Source organism: Vulpes vulpes, chromosome X (assembly GCF_048418805.1).
Source record: "Vulpes vulpes isolate BD-2025 chromosome X, VulVul3, whole genome shotgun sequence".
Taxonomy (NCBI): domain Eukaryota; kingdom Metazoa; phylum Chordata; class Mammalia; order Carnivora; family Canidae; genus Vulpes; species Vulpes vulpes.
The window spans coordinates 31750997-31772075 of record NC_132796.1 but is presented as its reverse complement, the minus strand read 5'-3'; the positions used below and the strand labels follow the sequence as shown (position 1 = coordinate 31772075).

Sequence of the window (21079 nt, the reverse complement as noted above, 5' to 3'; positions counted from 1 at the left end):
CATTAATTTTCAATTATTCTTGTTTTAGTTTTACCTCACTGTTAATTTTCTGCTTGTACAAAGTATAAAGATGCCACAATGTTTTCATTTTTAAATCCTAATATTAGTCAATGTATATGCCGCTTAGGAAATGGGTTTGGCTTATAAGTAAAAAGTTTTGATCATTTTCCCTCTAATTATGAATGTAATTACACAAAATGCAGGAAGTTGTTATTGTCATATTTCTGAGAAAACTGTTAGTGACAGAATTTTCTTCCTTTTTTAACATTTCACTTCTGGCAGCCAAACTTTTTAGGAGAGAATTCTGTGTAGAATTTAGGTAGAGATAGGGATGAAAAATTCAGAGTTTGCAACGATAATTCATCTCATGAATTTCATCTACTTCCAAAGTATACCCAATAGCATTAATGTAGGAAATTTCTAGACAAAAACCTGGTTACATATATCTTATCTTTAATATGACCAAAATGATAGAGGAGCCTTAGCTTAGATACCCTTCTATCATTCCTTTTTTTTTTTTTTTTTTTTTTGGAATGAACCTCTCAACTCCATCCCCACCATTATTCATGTTTCAAACATATTTCTCTAGATAAAACATAACTTTTAATTGCTCAACATATGGCAACAGTGTCACACTTTTCCACCACAGAAAGCCTTTCCTGATTTTTCGTGTGGAAAAAACTTTGTAAAAAAATGTGAATAAGCAGAAATATTTGCAATCTCTATGCTGCCTTTCAAATATGTTCTAATATATCCTTAGTTAACCGTGTATTTCAAGTTATCTGCCAACAGTTTTTTTTTTACTTTGTACTTTATGATTTCCTATTTTCTTAAATAAAAAGGCATCACATCATTTAAACCATAAGAAAGAAAAACAAAAGAAAGACAAAACAAAATGAAATATATACTCTGGACTTTGTTAACATAATAATTGAAAAGAGATTCATTATAGTGATAATGTCTTATGTTTGGACAGTCCCCTCAGGAAAAATGTCACATTTTTGTAGTTCAAGGAGCAAGTGCTCTTGAGTAATTATTTGATTTGATTTGTTGGGCCTTTTGAATTATATAATTGTCTAAACTTAATACTATATATAGAACATTAATACTGTATATAGAATAAATTTCTGGCCCACACATGTTAAGTCATAACTGAGTGGATTCTAGCCTAATTCATGGGCATGCTTTGTACAAACCCTAAATTTTGTTTTCTCTTGCCACAATTTTTTCTAAACTCATTCATTTTCTGATCTTCCATATTCTTTTAAGTTTACTCAAATCCTTTTTTTAAAAAAAGCATGGAGTATAAGCATATAGATTAATATACAAAATATGATTAAGTGGTTAGTTCTATAGTAGTATTATATATGGATATACCCTATCTACTGGAATACTATACCTGTCAAGGTGCTTAGAATACTAATGACGAAGGGTGAAGTTACACTCATGAATGGAAAAATTATTACTCTTTATCCATTTCTTAAATTTCAACAAATCAATTTCCTCCATATTTTGGAAACAATACACAAAGCAGGTGGCCATTATTCTCAATCTCTCATTCTTTTACATGATTTACATCTCATTGTCTCTGATGGAGACGAAATTCGCTTTAATCCTTGGATGATAACAGGGAAACCTGCTAGCTTCAGAAGGAATGTTCTCACAAGACATCTCTAAAAGCTACTACCCTTGTATATGTCCCATTGTTTCAATTATCTCTTCCTGATTAACAATGTGGTCTGTAGTTAGTGGTGTTAAACAGGTATAATAATTAAAAGTTAATTATTTTTCCATTAAAGTTTTAGGGATTGCCTTGAGCTCAGCTTGGCAGAGATTGACTTAGAATCTCTCATGATGTTGTACTTGAATGATGGCTGAAGCTGGAACCATCTCAAAGCCTTTCTTATATATCTAGTGGTTGATATTGGTTGTTGATTGGGACTTCAGCAGGGGCTAACAAGAGAAAAACCTACACGGTGGTCTCTCTATGTGGATTAGGCTTCTATATACTGTAGTACTTTGTTCCAAAAGGGAAGTATCCTCAGCAAGCCAGTTGGTTAGTTTTACGACCTTGTCTAATCTAGCCTCAGAAGTTATACAGCATCACTTCAGCTATATTCTCTTTATTAGATGTTGTTAACTAAGGCCCTTCTATATTCAAAAAGGAGTGAGGTGGGAAATTAGACGTCATCTCTTGAGGGGCAGAGTGTCAAAGAATTTTCAGATGTATTTTTTTAAAGATTTTATTTATTTATTCATGAGAAAGACACAGAAAGAGAGAGAGGCAGAGACACAGGTAGAGGGAGAAGCAGGCTCCATGTAGGAAGCCTGATGGGGGACTCGATCCCGGAATTCCGGGATCATGCTCTGAGCCAAAGGCAAACGCTCAACCACTGAGGTATCCCTTCAGATGTATTTTTTTTTTAAGATTTTATTTATGAGAGAGAAAGAGAGAGGCAGACACAGGCAGAGAGAGAAGCAGGCTCCATGCAGAAGCCCGACGTGGGACTTGATCCCGGGACTCCAAGATCACACCCTGGTCCGAAGGCAGGTGCTAAAACCGCTGAGCCACCCAGGGATCCCCAGATGTATTTTAAAACCATGCACTCACCTGGTCTCTGTGATACTAAGACTTATCAGTGCAGTTTAAGATATCGACATTTCCCTTGGTAGGCTTTCTATATGCAGTAGGATGCCTTCTTCAGAGTCTGTTTCCTTTATGACTACATCACTGCAGCATACAACACAATGACCTGCAACTCCATATGTACTGCCATTATGCTTTATTCTAAGACACCATTGCTAGAGTCTGTCTTTTTTTTTTTTTTAGTTTATGATAGTCACAGAGAGAGAGAGAGAGAGAGAGAGAGAGAGAGAGAGAGGCAGAGTCATAGGCAGAGGGAGAAGCAGGCTCCATGCACCGGGAGCCCGACGTGGGATTCAATCCCGGGTCTCCAGGATCGTGCCCTGGGCCAAAGGCAGGCACCCAACCGCTGCGCCACCCAGGGATCCCGCTAGAGTCTGTCTTGACATTGCTTCAGGAGACAACAGGTTGTGCCCAGATTAATGAGACATTTTATTCTATGTTGCTGATGCTAAAGGATTCTTTGGATATGTTGGTTTCTAAAATCAATTTAGTTGTATACAAGACAGTCCTAATTCCACTGGTTTAGGTTCTTGCAGTGCCACTCTTGACTGATACACAAAGTAAAGAAGACTCGCTGAAGACTGTGTACTGTTATGCTGACAGAACTAAACTGATTTCAAATTCAGTTCAGTTGTCGATCTGTGTGGTTGAATAGGTTCTGATTAAAAGACCAATTTATTCATGGCATTGTTCCAAGGATCAAAAAATTTGAGTGTCATTGTAGGCATGTGAGATGATTAGAGAGTCAATGGATTGGCTTTTATAATTACTACCCCTTTATGACCATGCTTCTGAGGAATTACTGCCTGGAATAGTATTCACTGCTGTTTGAAATCTGAAACCTTGAAAACATTCTATAATATAAACTTGCCATTGAAAAAAGACCCCAAATATTTCTATAGTGAGAGAAGTAAGGAGAATTACTGAAGTGATAATACTTGCAGTATTTATATTAAATGGATATTTAGGACAGATATAGTAAATACTTTGTGATCTGTTTATACGTGTATGTAAGCTAAATGAAATTAAGTACATTTGTGAAATCAACAATACTCCATGGTTTGTATGTATAAATGAGTCATCTTCAAATGAATGTAACTTGATCATTCAACTGATACAAGCTGATTAACCTATTGTTAATCTAATATTTTTTAAAGGTTTTATTTATTTATTCATGAGAGACACAGAGAGAGAGAGGCAGAGACACAGGCAGAGGGAGAAAGAAGCAGGTTCCATGCAGGGAGCCCGACATGGGACTTGATTCCAGGTATCCAGGATCACACCCCTGGCTGCAGGTGGTGCTAAACCACTGAGCCAACCGGGCTGCCCTTGTTAACCTAATTTAATGTGTTATTTTTTTTAAATGTGTTATTAAAAACAATATTTATTTTTAACATTAAACTACAAGTTTTAAATCAGGTTGACATCCTACAGTATGGAATTTAACTTGCTTTAGTTAACATCATAAATAAAATTAAAGTAGAGGTAAATGGAAAGACATCTCATGTTCATGGATTGGAAGAATTAATATTGTTAAAATGTCCATACTACCAAAAGTGATCTACAAATTTAATTCAATGCAATCTCTATCCAAATCTCAATGGCATTCATTAACAGAACTAGAAAAAAACAATTACTAAAATTCATATAGAATCACAAAAGACTCCAAAAAGCCAAAAGAATCTTGAGCAAGAAGAATAAATATAGAGGCATCACACTGACTGATTTTGAAATACATCATAAAGCTATATGGTACTAGCATAAAGACGGACACATAGCTCATTGGACAGAATAGGACCCAGAAATAAATCAATGTCTCCATACTCAATTAATATTCAATAAGGGTGCCATGAAAACAAAATGGCAAAACGGTAATCTCTTCAATAAACTGTGTTGGGGAAACTGGATATACACATAAAGAGAAATGAAATTGAACCCTTAACTCATACCATATACAAAACATAACGTAAAATGGATTAAAGACTTAAACATAAGACCTGAAACTGTAATACTACTAGAAGACAACATAGGGGAAAAGCTTCTTGATATTGGTCTGGGCAATGATTATTTGGATTTGACACTGAAAGCACAGGCAACACAAGAAAACATAGGCAAGCGGGTTTGCATCAGACTAAAAGGCTTCTGCATGGCCAAGGAAACAAATGACAGAATGAAAAGGTAACCTACAGAATGGGGGAAAATAGCAGACCATATATCATATAAGTGGTTAATATCCAAAACATATAAATAACTCAAACAGCTCAATAGCAGAAAAACAAATAGCCTGATTAAAAAATTACCAAGTAAAGGATCTGAATAAATACTTCTCAAAAGAAAACATACAAATGACCAATAGGTATATGAAAAGGTGCTCAATTTCACTAATGATCAGGAAAAGGGAAATTAAAACTACAATGAGACATCACCTAACACCTGTTAGAATGGCCATTAGCAAAACAAAAAATAACAAGTGTTGGCTACAATGTGGAACAAAGGGAACCCTTGTACACTATTTATGGGAATGTAAATTGTTAAAACCATTATACAGTATATGAAGGTTCCTCAAAAAATGAAAAAATATTGATGGACTGAGCACTGGGTGTTATACTATATGCTGGCAAATTGAATTTAAATAAAAAAAAATAAAAATAGAACCACAATGCCACTTCTGGGTATATATACATAAGAAATGAAATCAGTATCTCGGGGCACCCGGGTGGCTCAGTTGCATAAGCATCTGCCTTCAGCTTAGGTCATGATCCCAGAGTCCAGGGATCGAGCCTCACATCAGGTTCCCTGCTCAGCCTGCTTCTCCCTGTCCCTCTGCCTGCTGCTTTCCCTGCTTGTGCTCTTTCTCGCTGTCAAATAAATAAAAAAAGAAAAGGAAACCAGCATCTCAAAGAGGTTATCAGCACTCCAATTTTCATTGCAGCACTATTCACAATAGCCAAGATATGGAATAAACCTAAATTTCTACTGGCAGATGAATGGATAAAGAAATGCGGTAAATATAATATTTCTGTGTGTGTATGTATTAAGAAGGAAATCCTGCCATTTGTGAAAATAGTGTAATATGCAAGACACAAAAAGACAAATACTGCCTGATCTCATTTTCATATGGAATATAAATAATCAAACTCATAAAAACAGAGAGTAGAATGGTGGTTGCTAGGGGGAGTTAAAAACAGGGAGGTGATGGTCAAAGGGTACAAATTTTTAGTTATGCAAAATGTGACCAAAATTAACAATACTGTATTATATACCTGAAATTTACTAAGTGGGTAGATCTTTAGTGTTCTTTTACCATACACACAAAAACAAAACAAGAAAATGATAACTATGTGAGGTGATGGATATGTTTATTAGCCTAACAGTGATTATTTCACAACATATAAGCCTACAAAAACATCAAGTTGTGTACTTTAAATACATAAAATTAAAAAAATATATATATAAAATTTTTATTTGTTAATTATAACTCAATAAAACTGGAAGAAATTAATATATTTGATTTGAAAGACAACTAAATTTCATTTGCTTAGCACATCTATATGTAATTTCCAACAGAGGAGCAATTTCCCACTGTGTTAAATTTTGAAATGTATTTAAAAAGGATAAAAAAAATACCAGCACTTTATAGTCACTTGCTGGCGAAAAGTGCCTCTGAAATAATTTATGAAGTGGGAAATATGAGATTTTAATAACATGGACTATAAACCAGTTTCTGGTAACATCTAGCATTTGTATGACATTAGGGGATATTTAGTGTGTAAATATGTTAAATAGCATACTTTGTGTTATGTTAGCACTTTTATTAAAGACCCTAGAGCATTTTAAATAGGCTTATGAAAATTTTCAATTCTCTCTTCTGATTAGGGCAATGCTCAAATTTTATACCTAGTATTTCCTTCATAGTTCTATAATAGTTACAGTAGAGAGGCACCAGGGTTGCTCAGTGGTTGGGCGTCTGCCTTTGGCTCAGGGCATGATTCCAGTCCTGGGATTGAGTTTCACAGCAGGCTCCCCATAGGGAGCCTGCTTCTCCCTCTGCCTGTCTCTGCCTCTCTCTCTGTCTCTCATAAATAAATAACAAAATTAAAAAAGAATAGTTGCAATAGAGAATTATATGGTGAGTGAATCTGATGGTTGACTAGAAAAATAGATTTATTAAGAATGACCATAGACTAGAAATTTTTAATAAATCAAAAAATATACATACAAACCATGTATTATCACCATCTGTTCTTTGACCCTAAAAGATAAATCAAGTGTCTAGGGAAGGAAAGCCTTTGTATAGTGCTCTCTCAGAGTTTACAGTCATATATTCTACTACTAATGAAAACAATCAGAGGACCTCTACCACCACCCCAAACACTCAGAGTCAATAGAACATGTTAAGGTACACAATTTCAGAAATCACAGTGTTCTTTCTGGTTGCTGTTTTGCTCTCACAAATTGACACCATTAACACAATTTCTTTATCAATCAGTTCTCTCTGAACTAACAGGTTAGTCTCTATATGGCTTCCACTGTGAACTACAATTTATTTAATTTTTACTATGCATTCATTTGTCTGAGGGGTCATTGTAACTGGTTATGGGAAGACCTAGGTAATATTAATTTTCTTTTTTTTGAGATTAAAATTTTTTTTAAATATTTAAAAATAAACAATCAAAACTCCATCCTGTGCTATACACAGCCCTTTTGACTGCCTGACATTGATCCGAGGAAAGAAGAGAAGGGGTGTCAACATTGAAAGGGCCTCCTCAATTTCTTCCGCCACTTCAGTTTGGCTTCTCCTTTGGGTAGTGTGCTGTTGGGCTTAGAGGCTGCAGTGGCCCCAGGACCAGGCTGAGGAGCTGCAAATAATTTCCCATTGGACATCTAGCCTGGGATTACTTGAAAGATCCTGCTCAAGAAATCCTGAAAGTCAGCAGGAGGGGCATCTGGGGTTTCTCTCTGCCGACCACTGGTGCCTGGAATCTGAGAACCAAATGAGATGTGATAGGGGACTCTGGGTATCTGGGGAAATTCCCACATGCTGGCATCCAGCCCACTCTGTGATATCATACACCTTTCCATCCATCAGTGCAAAATAGGTGATCTTGAGGCCCAACATGCTTGACTCTGCCCAAAAGTCTCCTTCCTCAGCAGGATGCAGTCCATTACACTCAGCACAGTATCTGGCACTCTTAGGTTCCCGGTCCATTTCAAACCTCCTATGCATTCCTTGGTATCGGCTGCACATCACAGTATTCATTTCTTCTTCTTCTTCTTCTTCTTCTTCTTCTTCTTCTTCTTCTTCTTCTTTTCTTCTCCTTCTCCTTCTTTCTCCTCTCCTCTCCTCTCCTCCCCTCCCCTCCCCTCCCCTCCCCTCCCCTCCCCTCCCCTCCCCTCTCCTCCTCCTCCTCCTCCTCCTCCTCCTCCTTCTTCTTCTTCTTCTTCTTTTTTTTCCATTGCTTCTTTGAGGTCATCCTGCAGCTTGGACAGAAATTCATTCACTGACCAGCTTAGCTCATTCTCTACCATTCGTTTCATTTCATATTCCTTCCAACTTTCAAGCTGTCCACAAAACCTTGAAGGCCTCCTCAGCCCGGGGATGATGATTTTTGTCAGTATGAACATCATTGCCAGCTGCCTATAGGCCTTCTTCAGTTCAACATCTGATGCTGTGGCTTCAACCCCCAACACATGAAAAGGGTTTAGCTTATCCTCAGAAACCCCAGCCATGGTAAAGAGTCGAGCTACTTCTTCTTAAGGCTGGCAGTTGTGACCACCAGCTACAGGTGCATTCCCCTGCCTGTTAGTCCTTGGCTTGACCCAAGGCAACTCCAGCCAACCCTACTGAAACATTTTTACCAACTGCTGCAATGGCCTGCTATCTCTTAACAGAATCAGGCAATGCTGCAAGGTGGGAAAACCCAGCCAGAAAAAGAGCCAACTGGCTTTACCCCTCCAGCCTAAACGGTCATCCAGTCCCACCAGACTGTAGACAGCCCAACAAGAGGGCCAGAACCAGGAGTAGCAAAGCACCAGTAGCCTAAGACAACAGGTGAACAGCCCTGCCCCATAGCAACATCGTTGGCTCAGAAATTGGAACATCACCTGGGCCCAGGCCCTCAGCCGCCCTGCTCAGACTCCCAACCAGACTCGAAAAAGGTCCACATCACTGCCTTCCAGCTGCTTGCATGCATAGATGAGATGGTCACAAGTTTCCAAGTACTCTCCCACCAATACCAGCAGTTCAATCAGCCACCAGAAGCCTGCCTGTCCAAGCTGACACAGTTCTTCTGCTCCCCATAATCCCAGGCCTCTGCGCTTATCTGTCTGACTTCGTTTCTGGCCCAGCCGATGTGGGCCAGAGGATCTGGGATCTCTGCATCCACCTCCCGAGTATCCTCCTTGGTCAGAATGTGGTGCCGCTGTTTCTGGATTGGAGGTTTCTTCCCACTGGGCACACGTGAAAAATCACTGGGGAACTTAAGAGGTTCCTCCTCATCATATTCCTCTTCCAACTCTTCATCTTCCCCCCCAAACTGGAGAGGTACAATGGTGGCAAAATGTGCTAGAAGAGCTATCTCTTCCCTCAGAGTAAGGTCCTTCAGGGATTCCAGGAGTTCCCTGGCAGTTGCAAGCAGATGGAATGAAAAGAAAAGAAGGGTTCCCATCCTCCTGGTACCCAGCCTCATTCTCTCTTGAGAGTTCCTGATCTACTCTTGACTCTTCTTCTGAAGATGCCTCACTCTGATCAGGGTCTTCTCCATCCCTGGGGGTCCAGGACCCTTTGGGGGGCCATGGCTTGGATTCAACCAGTGGGCTGCATTTGGGGGCTATATGTACTTGGGACTAGAGTGCTCTATGAGGCAGCAGGTACTATTGGGAGCAGGCCTCCCTGAGTCCTGAGAATGAAAGTATTTCAGGGTCCACAGAGGACAAGGTAAGGCTGAGAGGAGGGCTAATGCTTTCACTCTCCACTGAAAAGGTCACATCTTGGGCTGCCTCTCCCTTCAAACTTAAACAAGACTCTAGGAACTTGGCCTTATAATGGGCTTTGACAGAGGGAAGACCTGAAGAGCTTGATAAAAGGGGCTCACCGCAGCTCTCAAGCCAGCAGATGCTATGGTGGATCAATTGCAATCAGTAACTTGTCACCACTGGAGACCAAGTTGAGGTCCAATTGTTCTAACCAAATTAAGAGATAAGATTACTAATTGAACCAGAGACTTCAGCCATGGCTGTGAGCAGGGTTAATCATACCCAATGTTTACAAAGAATCTTATCCCAGAGACTAGAAGAATAGAGAGTATCAAATCTGAGGACTTTGGCTTTTTGTCATGTCAGGGAGATAGTTAAAATCCTTCCCTCTTATACCCTGGCATCACCATCAGGAAGGAAGCAAGGGGAAGGGAAGGCTCTCTGAAAGATTAAATATTTTCTTCAAAATTTAATAATGTGCATTTTCTGCATATCTGAATGATGCTCCTCAATATTTTTGGATCACACTATCTTCAAACAAAATTGAATATTTAGTGATTTTTTTCTCCATTGACAAGTGGTGGGAAGGGTAGTCTTTGAATGACAAAACAAATAAATTACATTTTATTTTGACTGGCCATGCCAAAAGAGTATAGAAAGCGCTTCCTTAAGTTTATCTCTTTGGCAATGGTTCCTCCTAATTTCTTGTCTGTTAAGTAGGTCGGGGATCCCTGGGTGGCTCAGCAGTTTAGCACTTGCCTTCAGCCCAGGGTGTGATCCTAGAGTCCCGAGTTCGAGTACCTTATCAGGTTCCCTGCATGAAGCCTGCTTCTCCCTCTGCCTGTGTCTCTGCCTCTGTGTGTGTGTGTGTGTGTGTGTCTCATGAATAAATGAATAAAATCTTTTTAAAAAATACTTATTAAGTAGGTCAGTGAGAAAGAGAGAGAACATTACAGGATCCTTGTGTTTCTGACATAGTTTATGTGGTGGAATTGATGTGCAAATGTCTACTTAAGATAAAAGATTAAGAGAAGGAGCTCTAAGCTGCATCTTCAAAATACAAATCAGTTTTTAAAAAATTTTGTTTATTTGAGAGAGAGAGAGAGAGAGAGAGAGAGAGAGAGAGAGAATGTGGGGGGAGGGGCAGAGGTAAAGGGAGAAGCAGACTCCCCACTGAGTAGGGAGCTGAAGGCAGATGCTTACCATGACCTGAGCTGAAGGCAGATGCTTACCTGACTGAGCTACTCAGGCACCCCACAGATTAGTTTTTAATCAAAGTATAGTCTACTGAGTGTTTACAGCTGTAAATAAAATAGTAAGTGTTCAGTACAAGATGTCATCATCAGTGTGAAATCTGTCCTCTCAGGTTCCCTGTCCAGTCTGTTATACATTAAACCAGATCTCCACCATTATTCTAAGTGCTATTGTCAGGCTTTCATGTGTATCAGTCTATTAGATCCTTTTTGGTTTCACTAGTGTCTTCCTGGCTTGGACCACACAGGCAGTTGTGTTAATGATGAAAGTCAAATTTTGTGCCCTATGTTGACATTCTCCAGAGAGGAACCATCAAGTACATCGACAGTCAATAAAGTGAAATTTGTTGTTGCAACATGGGAGACTAAATCAGGAGGAACAGTGAGATACTCCATTAATAAGGATTTGGGGAAAAAAAATAAGGATTTGGGGGATTTTTCTAGGATTTGAATTTATGCTGATGGATTTAGGGATGCCCTCAAAAAGTGAATGTCTGTTCTGGGATGCATTAAGAAAGCAAGAATAACTTGAAGATTGGGTCATTACAATTTCCTAAGTGGCAGGAGGAAAGGAGTGGGACTAAAGTCATTACTGGGCAGGAAGCAACAATTACCTATGTTAGCTGAAAGAAGGGGATGTTTGTGGTTGCATGATGACAGAATTCTTGTGTTTGTTCTTGTCTTGTTCAATCACAGTCTGATGATATTCTGTGGTTTTACCTTCAGCTGAGGAGTATCATGGTCTAGCTAGAAACAACTACATCAACTACTAGCTATCTACTCTCATGGTTCTTCTTTTCTTTTTCACATGGAAACTATCATGCTCTGCACTACCAGGTCTGTCATGCCAATTACCAAGCTTTTCAGTTAAGACTTGATCAGAAGAAAATCATGATCATTTACTTTGAAAATCCACTAAAAATTAATGTTTCTTTTTTTCAGATTTTATTTATTTATTCATGAGAGACACACACAGAGAGAGAAAGAGAGAGGCAGAGACAAAAGCAGAGGGAGAAACAGGCTTCCCGCAAGGAGCCCGATATGGGACTCGATCTGGGATCCCGGGATCATGCCTTGAACCGGGCAGATGCTAACCCACTGAGCCACCCAGACATCCTTAAATTAATGTTTTCTAACCTCAAGTGCTCCTTCACTGCTCCTCTACAATAAAAAAAAAAATACACTTCTTGCTGAATTTCTGTTATAATGACCATGGAAGCCATTTCAAACTCTTCATGTACTCCACAGGGTATAATTTAATCACAGCATCTCTGACTCTTGATAAATGAATACACCTACAAACTAGTTGAAAGACTGAGACCATGTAATTTAAAGATCCTCTAATTACTTCCTCTCCTCATGGCCTCTAAATTTCCCTGTGAATTCTAGTTTTTCTTCCTCTCTTTCAAGAAGAGAAGGATTGCCATATTCCTGTCAGATCAACTGAAGCTTCTGATTCCATGCCATCTAATCACTTGTGTGACAATGTCCAATCAGGGATTTCCTCTCTGCCCACCATCTTAATTGTGTTCTTTTATTTTCATGTATTTATTATGGACTAAATGGTTTTGTGCCTTCTTCCCCCAAATTCATATGTTGAAGCCTAATCTCCGATGTAACTATACAGAGATAGGGCCTTTGCAAAAGTAATTACTTTGCAAAAGTAATTAAACTTAAATGAAGCCATAAAGGTGCAGCCCTAATCCAATGGGATTTTTATTCTTATAAGAGGGAGAGGAGAAACCAGAGTTCTATCCACCAACCAAGGACACAACAATAAAGCAGTCTTCTGTAAGCTAGGAAGAAAGTCTAACCAGAACCCAACAATGATGATACCATGATCTCAAACTTCCAGCCTCCAAACTTTGAGAAAATAAATTTCTGCTGTATAAACTACCCAGTCTGTGGTATTTTGTTATGCAGCCTGAACTAAAACATACTAAATAACAGTGTCCCTCTATACACATATATTCTCATCTTTCTCCCAACTAGAAATTAGCTAACTTATTCTTCCTTGTGTGCCCATTTTTTTAAAGATTTATTTTTATTTATTTACTTATTTTTTTTTTTTTTAAGAGAGAGAAAGAGAGACAGAGAGAGAACATGAGCAGAAAGAGGGAGAAGCAGACTCTCCACTGAGCGAGGCTCAATCCCAGGATCCCAAGATCATGACCTAAGCCAAAGGCAAATGCTTAACTGACTGAACCACCCAGGCGCCTGTATTCTCATTTTTATTAAGACTCACTTACTCTCCTTTCCTTCATTTATTGTTTTTATTTTGGAAAATTTTTTAAGGATCAAAAAATTAAGAAAAAATACAACACTGTGTTTTTACCACCAGGAATTAATAAATATTTATGCTCTGTATGTTAAAGATATTTTAATATCTTTAATATCCAGTGACCTGGAATTGACATTTTGTAATTCTTACTGCCAAAATTGTCTTGGCTGAAGGTCAATATATGTTATAAATATCTATATAATAATACAAAAGCAACTAAGTTTGTTATTGAAATTTCATTTTTTCTTTTATAATTATTTAGATCACTAAGTCACTATAGTCTAAATTCTGATTCTTCCCTCCAGACAAGTACTTTAAATACTAATTATTTTATTTCTCATAATCTCTCACAGTGGTACTTTGTATGGAAAATGTCAATATCCAAGTCTTACTCTATTATTTCATGCAGAAGCTATTCTAATATTTTTCTTATTAGCCTTCAAGATCTAATTCTAAATCATTTTTATGTGAAATTCACATAATACAAAATTAACCATTTTAAAGTGAAAAACTAAATATGATTTAGTGCATTTAAATGCTGTACAACCACAAATTCTATTTAGTTCCAAAACAATTTTATCACCCTTAAAGTAAACAAGGAACCATTAAACAAATCTTATCATTCCCCCTCTGCCTAGACTCTGGCAACCACTAGTATGATTTCTGTTTTAATGAATATCTATTTTGGATATTTCATATATATGGAATCACACAGTATGTGATCTTTTCTTTCTGGATTCTTGCACTTAGCAAAGTATTTCAGAGGTTCACTCATGTATCTATGTATCAGTACTACAGTCTATATATGGCTGAAATAAACATTTATTATATACATAATTAATAATATGTATTTCACAATGTATTTATGTGTTCAGCTGTTGATGGATGATTTCAATGTGTCTCAGTGTATATATTTCTGAGATTAGACTACTTGGTTTTTGTTGAGCTCTTAGATGGGTAGAGTCATTACTGTCTTTAAAGTTGGAAAGTAATAAGCTATTATTCATTCAAGTGTTCTTTCTGCCATTTTTATTCTCTCTTCTTCTTGGACATCCATAATATGTATTGTGCTATTAAAGATAGTATCCCACAGGTCCCTTTAGGCTCTGTTCATTCTTCTTAAATTCTATTTTCTTCCTGTTCTGCAAACTAGATAATAATTGCCCTATATTCAAGTTTGTTCATTTTCTCTTCTACTTGCTCAGATCTGCTATTGAAAGCTTCTAGTGAAGTTTTCATCTTGGGGATTGTAGTGTCAACTCCAGAATTTGTTTCCTCCTTATACATTCTATCTCTTTACTTTTAAACTGTTGTCCATAGTTTCCTATGGCTCTTTGAGCATAGCTCTGAGAGTTGATTTAAAGTCTTTGTCTAGTTGGTCCATATCTGGCATTTATCAGGAATGTTTTTGTCAACCTTTTTTTTCCTGTGCATAACCATACATTCCTATTTCTTTGTATACTGTGTAATTTTTTTTTTGAAAAATGGTATTTCAAATATTTTGATATGGTATCTCTGGAAATCATTCTTCTCCAGGATTTCTGCTATTGACTACTGTGGCTGAAGTTGTCCATTTGTTTAGTGATTTTTTCAAATGATTTCTTTAAAGACTGAATTCTCTGTTATGTGTGGTAAATTGAAGATTCTGTCCTATTATCCTAGTGGTCAGCCAGTGACCTAATAGGGAAATCCTTATGTACCTGGAGATTTAAAAAAAAAAAAAATACTCTCCTGGTCTTTGCATATTGGCTCTGAGTTGGGATATTCCTCCAGCATTAAGCAGGCTACAACTCTGTCTCAGCTTGCACCTTCTGCTTGTGCAGAGCCCATAAATCAGACACAAGTGCAAAATCTGGGATCTTCTTAGGTCTTTACTAAGCATATGTCCTGTTCTGGGGCATAAGCTAAACACTCCAGCTTCCTTGGTATATATGAAAGCCCTACAGAGCCATTATTCCCCTAAATACCTTCCTTCTGATTCCTCCTTTCCATACTTTTGGGTTTGTCGACAATGTGTCTTGTCCATTATCTTTAGATTGTTTGCTTTAGATTGTTACTGGTGGTGTAAATCTTCAAATGATTTCAACAGATGTTGCCAACCAGAAAGCTACTCTAGTTAAAGGTGAGCAAAGCAAAGGTGTGCCTCTGTGTTGGTCTCTCAGAGAACCACTATACAGGAAAAACATACAATCACAATGTTTTAAAAACAAACTGTTCTGAGACCCGAAAGACACACCAGAATCATGGGCTGCCATCTTTATGGACTGCTAATACCAAGGGGGGAATGGGAGATTGTTATCTGGTAAGCAAAACATTACAACACTTTCTTGGCAAAATTTAGCAGCATGTTTCTTCATTAAACACTCCCTTGGTAGCTGCAAGTTATATTAATTACATTTAAGAGCTCCAAATAAATTGATACTCAACTTTTTTTTACAGTTTAATTGTTGCTTCAGTAAAGGGACTGAATCTTTTGAGCCCCCTACTCTGCCATTTTTTCTTCAACTCATTTCTTACACATCCAGATGTGCCTTCTTGAAATACATCAGTGATAATCTCTCTTGTTTGTTAAAGCAACAATCAATTTTCTCACAAAATGTGTGCATATTCTTTCATGTGATCATCAAATTTTACCAACTGCAAAGGAGAATTTCATCCTGCTACTTTGGTGAAAGAAACCTATCACAAGGGACAAAGACAGTATATAATTAAAAAAGAGGCAATTTATCAGGAAGATATAACAATTCATATATTTATGCACCCAACATTAGAGCACATAAATATATAATGCAATTATCAACAGAAATAAAGGGAGAAAAAGCAATACTATAATAGTAGAAGATGTGAATACCTCACTTTCAACAAGCAATAGATCTTCCAAACATAAAATCAATAAGTAAAGAGTGAATGTGAAGAAAGCTATAGACCAATAAACTCAAAATTTAAACAGAACACACCACCCAACAACAGAAGAATACACATTCTTCTCCAGGGTACAATGAATATTCTCCAGGATAGATCACATGTTAGCTCACAAAATAAATCTTTACAAATTTAAAAAGACTGAAATCATAACAAGTATCTTTTCCAACCACAATGATACAAAGCTAGACAGTAAATAACAGGAGGAAAACTGGAAAATTCACAGATTTGGAGAATTAAACAACACACTCCTAAATATCCTAAATGGGCCAAAGAAGAAATCAAATGAAAAATTTAAAAATACCTGGAGACAAATGAAAATGGAAACATTACAACATTACAAAATCTTTGGAATGCAAAGCAAAAGCAGTCCTAAGAGGGAAGTTTATAGTGATACAGACTAATCTCAAAAACAAGAAAAATATCAAACAACCTAACCTTTCATGTCAAGGAACTACAAAAAAAAAAAAAAAGAAAAAAAGAAAAAGAAAGAAAAACAAACTAAGACCCAAGTTAGCAGAGAGAAAAAATAATGAATATTAGAATAGAAATAAATGGAGACTAGAAAAACAATTTTATAAAAATCAATGAAGCTAAGAGGTAGTTATTTGAAAAGATAAAATTGATACACCTTCAGCTCAATTAACTAGGAAAAAAGAGAGAAGACTAAAATAAAAAAAAATCAGAAATGAAAAAGAGAGATGACAATTTTTGTTATTGCATAAATACAAAATATCACAAAGTACTGCTAAGAAAAATCATATGCCAACAAATTGGAAAACCTGGAAGAAATGAGTAAATTCTAGAAACATACACCCCTCCAAGACTGAATCATGAAGAAACAAAAAATCTGAACAAACCTGTAAAACAAATAAGATTAGATAAGTAGTCAAAAACCTCTCAATAAATAAAATCCCAAAACCAAATAGTTTCACTAGTGAGTTCTACTAAACATTTAAAAAGAAGTAACACCAATACTAATTAAATTTTTCTCAAAAAATAAACAGGGAAAATTTTAAAATTCATTTTATGAAGCCAGCGTTACCTTGATACCAAAGGAAGTAAAACACACTACAAGAAAAAATTACAGGCCAATATCCCTGATGAGCAAGTACAAAAAAATCCTCAGCAAAATACTAGTAAACTCAATTCAACAACACATTAAAAGGTTCACACACCACGATCAAGTGGGATTTATCCCTGGGATGCAAGGATGTTTCAACACATACAAATCAATAAATGTGGGATGCCTGGGTGGCTCAGCAGTTGAGCACCTGCCTTCAGCCCAGGGTGTGATCCTGGAGTCCCGGGATTGAGTCCCAACATCAGGCTCTCTGCCTGCCTCTCCCTCTGCCTATGTCTCTGCCTCTCTCTGTGTCTCTCATGAATAAATAAAATCTTAAAAAAAAATCAATAAATGTGATAAGTTCAACACATTAACAAAATAAAGGACAAAAATTAGGTGATGATATCAATAGATGCAGAAAAATAGTCTGACAAAATTCAATAACTTTTCATGATAATAAATGCTCAACAAGCTCGGTATAGATGGAATGTACCTCAATAACGGTCATATACAATAAGCACACAACATGCTCAACAGTGACAAGCTGAAAGCTTTCCCTCTAAGAACAGGAACAAGACCAGGATTCTCATCCTTACCATTTCTTTCTTTCTTTCTTTCTTTTTTTTTTTAAAGATTTTATTTATTTATTCATGAGAGACACAGGGAAAGAGAGAGGCAGAGACACAGGCAGTCGGAGAAGGAGGCTCCATGCGGGGAACCTGATGTGGGACTCGATCCGGGGACTCCAGGATCACGCCCTGGGCCGAAGGCAGGCGCCAAACCACTGAGCCACCCAGGTATCCCCCCATCCTTACCATTTCTACTCAAAAAAGTACTGGTTGTCCTAATCAGGGCAGTTAAACAAGTACAAGAAATAAAAGGCATCAAAATTGAAAAGGAAAAGGTAAAATTATCACTTTGCAGATGACATGATCCTATATGTATAAGACCCTAAAGACTATGCACATAAAAAATTTGTTAAAATAAATAAATTCAGTAAAGTTGCAGCACACATAGCCAACAAATAAAAATCAGAGTTTAGACACTAATAATGAATTATCCAAAAAGGAAATTAAGAAAACCACCCTATTTAGAATGGCATTAAAAAGAGTAAAATACTTAGGAATAAATTGGATCAAGGAGGTAAAAGACAGGTACACTGAATATTATAAAATATTAATGGAGGAAATTAAAGGAAGAAAAAATGCAAAAATAACTTGTTTTGATGGATTAGAAGACTTAATACTGTTAAAATGTCCACAGTACTCAAAACAATCTACAGTTTCAACACTAATGCCACCAAAATCCCACTGGTATTTTTAATAGAAATTACAAAATAATCCTAAAATTCATATGGAACCACAAAAGACGCAGAACAGCCAGAGTAGTCTTGAGAAAGAACAAAGCTAGAGGCATCACACTTCTTGACTGAAAATATATTACAAGCATACAGTAATTGAAACAGAATGGTCCTGGCATAAAGACAGATATAGAGACCACTGGAATACAATAGAGGTCCCAGGAATAAACCCATGAATATATGATCAACTGATCTTTGACAAGGATTCCAAGAACACACAATGAGGAATAAATAGTCTCTTCAACTAATTATGCTGGGAAAAGTGGATATTCACATGCAGATGAATGAAATTGGATTCCTACCTTACACAATGAACAAAAATAAACTTAAAATGGATTAAAAACATATGTAAGAGATATTGATCTTATACCCCTATAGAAAAGTTGAGGCAAAAGCCTCCTGACATTGGTCCAAGGCAATGATTTCTTAGATAGGACATCAAAAGTGCAAAGAAAAAAAGCAAAAAAAAATAGACAAGTGGATCAAAATAAAACTAAAACCTTCTGCACAGCCAAATAAAAAAATCAAAAAAATGAAAAAACAACCTATGGAACAGGAGAAAATATTTGCAAAATAAGTCTGATAATTTATTTCCAAAACATGTAAGAGATTTATACAATTCAATATCTAAAAAGTAAGTAATCTGATGAAAAAGGGGCAATGGAACTAAATAGATATTTTTCCACAGACATCACATAAATGGCTAATATATTTATGAAGACAGTCAACATTATTAATTATAAGGAAATGCAAATCAAAACTACAATGAAATATCACTTCACACCTTTTAGGATGGCTATTAAGAAAAACAAAAGGTAACAAGTGTTAGTGAAGTTGTGGGAAAATTGGAACTCTTGTATGCTGTTGGGAATGTAAAATGGTGCAGGAGCTATGGAAAATAGTATGATGATTTCTAAAAAAATTAAAAACAGAATTACCACAAGATCCAGAAATTCCAGTTCTGGGTATATTGCCAACAGAATTGAAATCAGGATCTTCAAGATATATTTGCACTCCCATTTTCACTGCAGCACTATTCACAATAGCCAAGACAGGGAAGAAACCTAAATGTCCATTGATATATAAGTGGATAAGGAAAATGTGGTATAAGTAATGAAGCCAGTGTCAGAAAGAAAATCCTGCACGATTCCACTTATATGAAGTATGTGAAACAGTCAAAACAATAGAAGCATAGAATACAGTAATGGTTTCCAGGGGCCAGAGGATGGGAGAAATAGTAAGTTGTTATTAAATGGGTAGGAAGTTCTGTTATGCAAAATGAACAAATTCTAGAAATCTGCTTAATAATACAGTATCGTGCATTTCAAAACTTGAGAGTGGATCTCAAGTTAAGTGTTCTAACCACAAAAACAAAAACCAAACACACATATACAAAAATCAAGAGGACACAAGGAAACTCTGAGAGATGCTGAATATGCGCATTAACTTGATTGTGGTAATGGCATCAGGAGTCCTTGCATATGTCTAAACTCATCAAACTATATGCATTAACTGTGTTCAATTCTTTGTATACCACTTATATACCTCAATAAAGCTGTTATTTTAAAATATATGTATAACCAAAGAGTTTACATAGCTGTAATCAAAAGAAAAACAGTAGATATTTAAATAACTATTGTATATATTCATCAATAAAGATTAGTAAGTTAGTTCTAAGAAAGGTGCTGCTGAGCCACAAATCCCTGCTAAGTGGCAATCTTCAATGTTTGGAATTTTATTCTGTGTTTCACATCACAGTCCTAGGAATATGAGTTTCCATGCATCACTGGATCTTTATCACAAAGAACTGTTGCTATTTCTGCTGGCCATATCCCAGCTTCTTTAGTGATTTTTTTTCTCCTCTGAATCATAATGAATAATGAAGCATGTTCTCTGAGCTCCACCCACCTATCTTCTGTTCCAAAACCAAAAATATAAACCTACATACACTTCTAAATATCTTATGGTGGATTTTATTTAGAATTCTATACCAGAGTGCTAAGACTTTCATTCTTACAAATTTTTTACAATGCTCAAACTGGTTATTTCTCCTAAAACTGGACAGAAAACCACTAAATTATTTTAGTATTACAAAAATAGTGTTTAGTCATATGTAAAATCATGCAAAATATTGTGAGTTTTTATTACTGAGGTTGCTTTGAAAACATGCAGAAAGAAAAGGCTATACCCCCCACCAAGAAGTCAGACTGAAAAATGAGAAGCTATTTATCATAAGTCAGGGAGTCTGGGTTGCCTATCCATGCAGAAAATTGATAATTCTCAGTCACTCATAGATTTGAGCCACCAGTGAAGAACAGTGAGGGAGAAACATAAGGAGCACTTGGTCTTCAAAGAGTAGAGTGATGTTTTAGAAAAGACGATGACACCATTTCTGTATGTAAATAGCATGTAACACCAATAAAGAACTTACAAGGCCCACAGACATGAAAAATATCCCAGGAGAACCCCAGCAAAAACAGAAAGCTTCCAGTTTACAGGATAATACTGAGTCAGAAAAACATTAAAAAGAAATAAATATTCCTAAGTCAGCACTGACCACTTGTCATCTAAGTTA

At 36.6% G+C, this 21079-nt stretch overlaps 1 pseudogene; it reads right to left on the bottom strand.

The window, feature by feature from the left end:
- Positions 1 to 7393: 7393 nt before the first annotated feature.
- The window catches only part of LOC112929935 (dnaJ homolog subfamily C member 14 pseudogene), a 66633-nt pseudogene continuing 52947 nt past the window's right edge, over positions 7394 to 21079 (bottom strand).